The sequence below is a fragment of the Oncorhynchus masou genome, chromosome 31 (assembly GCF_036934945.1).
Source record: "Oncorhynchus masou masou isolate Uvic2021 chromosome 31, UVic_Omas_1.1, whole genome shotgun sequence".
NCBI classification, from domain to species: domain Eukaryota; kingdom Metazoa; phylum Chordata; class Actinopteri; order Salmoniformes; family Salmonidae; genus Oncorhynchus; species Oncorhynchus masou.
The window spans coordinates 55,183,194-55,189,740 of NC_088242.1; positions in this window are offsets into that span (position 1 = coordinate 55,183,194).

Consider the following 6,547-nt stretch of genomic DNA (forward strand, 5'->3'; position numbering starts at 1 on the left):
GTAGGCTGGGAAGAAGCATCGCTAGTAGCGAGGTTACTGAGCGCCCGGGAGGTTTCCGTTGTGGCTTGCTCCAGTGATGACTATGGTCACAGCGTTCCTCCAAGGTATGGGGCCCCTCCATAAGGTTCTGAAGTAGCTCCTCGTGTCTTCCAATGGTGGCTCCTTGCAGGGAGACAGCGTTGTGGAGCTGGTCTGAGTCTGCTGGGTCAGTCATGGCCAGTTCGTACTATCACGACTCAGGATATGACCCAGATACAGACACAGGAGGCGGATAGTTCGGCTCTCAGAATATTTATTAAAACATCAGGGCAAGCAGAAAGTTTGAAACCGGGAAGACTAGAAAACAAGAACTTGAGAACTGGTAACACAGGAAAAACGTGTTGTGATGACTTGTCGAGACAAGACGAACTGGCAACAGACAGACAGAAAACACAGGTATAAATACACAGGGGATAATGGGGACAATAGGAGACACCTGGTGGGGGGTGGAGACTAGCACAATACAGTTGAAATAGATCAGGGTGTGACATATATATATATAATTAGCGCCGCTATTTAGTGGATTTGGTTGATTTTGTGGTCGCAAACCAGTGAGCTTATCATTCTTCATCAAGAATATGTGCAAAATTGAATGATTTATGATGTTGTTCCCTTGTCATATAATTGCTACATTCACTATCAATATAGCATTAAAAAATATTTTTTCAGATTGCATTTTGGGAACAACAAAAAACACGATGTGAATATTGGATTGCAACAGAGACAACCTGGTTCAATTTGGGTCTCGAGGCAAAACCAATTGAGAACCACTCCTGCAATTAGATTGTCACTGACCTCAGTTTTTTGCAAACGGTCATTTACTACTATAATCAGGTCTCAGCAGAAAACTTCCTTCACACTCCTTAAACTTCAGCTGCCCTCTAAATTGCTGTTGACACTGTGGAGAAATGTCTAATATCAATGCGTAATGGATTCTGATGACAAACTACATGGTTGAAAGACCATGTAATCTCCCCTTAATTAATTAAAGCACACAGGGCTTTCCAACCCCATCTACTCCTGGCCATGCCGAACCAGCTGCCACTAAATGGCTTCACTTGCACTGCTGTCAAGTGGAAAAGATTGAGCTCCTCATGCTCAGGAAGGTGCTTAGGCAGATGCTGGTGTGTGTGTGTGTGTGTGTGTGTGTGTGTGTGTGTGTGTGTGTGTGTGTGTGTGTGTGTGTGTGTGTGTGTGTGTGTGTGTGTGTGTGTGTGTGTGTGTGTGTGTGTGTGTGTGTGTGTGTATGGGTGTGCGAGCGCGCTAACAACATGAGTCCTCAGAAACATCTGCACATTCAGTGAGTTAATTATCCGCACCAGTACCCCAGTCCATCAGCAATTTACTATGCACACAAACACACACCTTATATGCACACAGAGACACATTTGCAAGCGTGTGTATAGAAACAGTCTCTCTCTACAACACACATATATTACAGTACATAACATACAGAAAAAAAAACATTCTACAAAATGAATAACAAAATCAAAAACACAACTGGTGTTACCTGTCATAACAATATCATTAGTTTTTAGTATTTCATATTCAACGACCATGCACCTTTGCTCAAGAACATTAGGCCTAATCTTAAACCGAATAGACAGAAATCATCTTGTTTTTTATGACACAAATCCCAGCTCTGACTTTAACTCGTAATTAAATGAAAAATGACTGAGGCTTTACTCTGGTTTTGATAAGAGCCATCAGTTTGGAGTTGCTTTGGCTATTGATTTGATTAAGGAGCTTATACATTGTTTTGCACTTGACTGCACACACGGTAATCAGGCTGATTGGGATCTCACTCTGGCAGCAGAGCGGCTGCTTACCACATTTAACAACCAAACCACTCTGAGCTATGCGAGGAGGAGGCTGTCCAAATCAATTGGGCTATTTATTTTAAACTGAGAGCAGAAATCTTTATTTCCACTCCCAATAAATATGAGATTCCAGTATGTATGCCCGAAGAGAGTGACACAAAGACACCCAGCTGTGTTTAAATGTAGGTGCAAATTAAAGGGGACAAACAAAAATCCATTGTATGGTTTCACATATACAGTCAATTAAAGAGTAAGTACTGTGAATGTCAAGAATCATCTACAAAGCATCTATAAACACAATACCACTATGTAGACCTATTTACTGTTTACAAACCCATTTTAAATGTCATGGAAAATGACAAATGACACTTGGGGGGAGTTTTGTGCCTGTTGAAGCAGACAAATGCAAACAATCCAAACACTTAGCCCCCTACATATATGAATGATGAAAATCTGGATGAAATTTGCACATATTTGCTCAGTTCTGTAGTAGCCTAAAGGTTGGGGCTGTAGATTGCCCTGGGTCAGGGCCAACACTAAGGAGATCACCTCCGTGAGTGACTGAGTGAAGAATAATGTGGGTATAATTCTCATTCGAGGAAAAGAGGATATCTAAAGCGTATATATCCTATATAATGTGGATATCATTCTCCTTTAAGAGTCCCCCCCTGCCCTCCGAGACAGCTTTATGCACCTCTGTTATGAAAACAGCTATAGAGCTCACTGCTCAATCCTGCTCATGATTGACAATTATAGCTGTATAATTCTCCCCCCGGCCCGTCATCCCCTCATCTGCTCCTTCACTCTCTCGGCCGGTGACAGCCACCTCAGATAGCGGCAGATAAATATGTCATAAATCACAGCGGTCGGGGCTTTAAGGTTCTCCGGGGAGTAATCTCCCACGGCTTCCAGGGCTACTATTCATCATCAGATTGAGAGTCACTCACGGTCTCTTTACTGGCTCTGACAGAGGGACCGTGAAGAGGCACGGACTCGAAGCCAGAGCAAACAGCGGGAACAAAGCATACTCTGTCCGGTGCCAATAACCCAGCGTTAAAGATGAGATTGCCTTGGTTTGCTTTTCTCTCTATCTCTCCCTCTCTCTCCATCCTCGATTTCTTCTCTTTCCTCTCGGAGATAACTCGATTTGATGTCAACATTTCCCTTTTTTCCTCCCAGCATCCAAGCGAGTGTAGTGTCAGCTGTTGTTAGCCTCTTGAGTTATTAACACCCTTCAACGGACGCTTTTTCCGCCTTCAGTTTTGTTAGCGTTGGCTAGCTTGACAGTTGCAAAGTTAATTAGCTTGTCTAATGAGAATCCGGTGTTTAGCTGGACATGACGTTTAAGGTGTGTCGGAAGAGAAAACAAACAAATCAACTATTTAATTAGCAGAATGTGACAGCTTTTTTTTACCTTCCCTAAATATCTCTCTCTCTCTCTCAAAATGAGCTGAGCCCACATGGTATTTGTTTTGAGGCTATAATGAAGTACAGTATACATCCAGGACCATTTCTTCTCTATCTGGAGGGAGTAACAGACCACATGGGATTCTGTCTTTACTTACCACTTATTAGTGCCAATAGAAATGAAATCACAGTTAGTTGCCTGTGGATGTAGGGCTTAAAATGACACACACATGAATCATTTATCTGTGTAATAGCCCTGTGACACGCTCCCCTCCTCCTGTTACCAGAACTAAAATGCTTCAGTCGATTTGAAGCCAGATAATGATCAATGGAGTGTGAGTGTGCCCGTCCTGATTTATATTTACACTGTCTTCCCCAACGTAGTCAGTTCCTGTCCCTGTAGCGTTAATAATAACTGTGGTGGAGCCGGAGCACAGGCCTCCATATTACCTCATCAGCAGACAGGAGACAGCTGAGAAAAGGCTGCTTTCAGTAATTAGACGTGTGCTGTGACAGAAGCTGAGCACTGCGACCATATCATATTAACATCTAGGGTATGCTGAATTGGTTGTACAATATCTGTGTATAGTGTACATGCTCTCATATAGGCCTATAAGCCTAATCATTGTCTGATCGACCACTATCCACAAGCTTATGAACTGCATCATGGCAATGGATACCCATGATATTCCAACAGTTAATACTTTCTTTATACTCTTTTGATTCATTGAGTCACTATTGCACTTGATCAAAGGCAAATTTGTCTATACTGTACCTATACCTGTGTTGCGCCTTCGATATAGCCACCATGGGTATTATCTGATCCTGCTGGTCATGAACGTCTTTAAAACCCAGTAAGGTGGATGTCCATGCCGTGCGGAAATCGAATTAACATAATAAAGTCCTCATAAAAATCAGTCAGTTTAAGCTAGAGATATCTGTTTGCATTGGATGTGTCTCAATCCACTGCATCCGCCGATTGTCACACTTTCGCATCTGTGGTGAAAGGTGACAGAGCAGGAGATGTGTGACCGAAAATCGGTGTTCTCACAAAATCGTCTGAACGGTTTTGCCTAGAAACTATTATGATCATTCTATGGGAAAGGGAACACAGTGGTGGTCTCATGAACACGATGGTGTTCTCTGTTTTGCTCTACTGTACAACCCCACAAGTGTCAAGGGACTCGTCTGAATGTCCCCCGGTACCAGTTGAAAATAATTTTGGAAGTACTGTTGAAGTCGGAAGTTTACATACACCTTAGCCAAATACATTTAAACTCAGTTTTTCACAATTCCTGACATTTAATCATAGTAAAAATCCCCTGTCTTCGGTCAGTTAGGATCAACACTTTATTTTAAGAATGTGAAATGTCAGAAAAATAGGAGAGAGAATGATTTATTTCAGCATTTATTTCTTTCATCACATTCCCAGTGGGTCAGAAGTTTACATACACTCAATACTCAAGTAGTTGTTTAACTTGGGTCAAACGTTTCGGGTAGCCTTCCACAAGCTTCCCACAAAAAGTTGGGTGAATTTAGGCCCATTCCTCCTGACAGAGCTGGTGTAACTGAGTCAGGTTTGTAGGCCTCCTTGTTCTCTTACGCCGCTTTTTTCTTTTCCGTGTCCCGGGGATATGGCCTGGTCTAGGGTGAGTATTATGTCCTGTACCTCCGACTCGTTGAAGTAGAAATCTCCATCCAAATCGAAGGTAGTGATCACTGTTCTGATGTCCAGAAGCTCTTCTCTGTCATAGGAAATGATAGCGGAAAAAAATGATGTCCAAAAAAAGTTACAATCTGTGCGAAAAACACACAAAATAGCAGAATATCAGCATGTTAAATGTGCAACCAGAGGGGAAAAAAAACTCTAGACCACCTTTACTCCACACACAGAGATGCGTACAAGCTCTCCCTCCATTTGGCAAATCTGACCAATCTGACCAAATCTGAATGCCAAGTCTAGGTCCAAGACGCTTCTTAACAGCTTCTACCTCCAAGTCATAAGACTCCTGAACATCTAATCAAATGGCTACCCCAAACTATTTGTATTGCCCCCCTTTTACGCTGCTGCTACTCTCTGTTAGTATCTATACATTGTCACTTTAAAATCTCTACCTACATGTACATATTACCTCAATTACCTCAACTAACTGGTGCCCCCGCACATTGACTCTGTACCGGTACCCCCTGTATTTAGCCTCGCTATTGTTATTTTTCTGCTGCTCTTTAAATATTTGTTACTTTTATTTGTTACTTTTTTTAGATATTTTTTCTTAAAACTGGGTTGTTGGTTAAGGGCTTGTAAGTAAGCCTTTCACTGTAAGGTCTACTACACCTGTTGTATTTTGAACGCATGTGACAAATAAAATTTAATTTGATTTGAATTGGTCAGGAGCCCATAAAACAGCTGCTATGCAATGTGAATTTGACTGAAATGTGATATTATGCCAGTGTTGAAGTTAGCAATGGGGGATTCGTTAGGTTGCATGACAAAGCATTAAACCTGCAATCCATTTATTAACTTTCCGTGTCATCTTCGCTTCTTGTCTTGTTGACGATGAATGATCTTTGGATGACTTTAGGTAGTTGAACTATTCACCATTTACTAGTGTACACCCTTCTTACTTTGAGCAATTTGCACTCTTACCTTTATCAGCTTGCCCCATTCCAACACTCTTGAATCCCTCCCCCTTCCATCAATAAATCATTGGAGGAGATGCCTTACTTCGTCAGGCACCATTCATATCGCCTCTGCCAGGAAGTGATAACTGCTCCCATCTCTCGCCCAGCCATGGAGATTTATAGGGCTCCGATAAGCAACAAGCTAGCCATCATTCTCGTCAGCCAAATGGAGCCGTGCTTCCCGGCTTTTATGCATTTATGCTTATTGTGTTTGTGTGTTTTAGCCCAGGAGGCATGGGGTCCTGCCAAAGAGGCCCAGAGACACAGTCTGTGTCATTACTTTCTATTAGATAAAGAAATAAATATGCCACAAAGGGATTGGGATGCGTTGAAGAGAAAGTGAAGGGAAATGCTGTCTTTCGAGAGCTCCTTCAGGACTGTACACTCTGCTATGCTAGTCTGTTTCATGTTGGCTTGTTTTATGTGGGAGCTTCCATTGTTTTGTTTTTGTTTGTTTTCAATTTCCTCATTTATTTTGTCTACTTTTTTTAATCATATCTGCTATGGTGGCTGTCCCCCCCCCCCCCGCAGCTGTGGTCACCTGTGGTACATTTCTCCGTCTTCACACAGCAATGAAAATGAAAGCACTTTAACTGTGC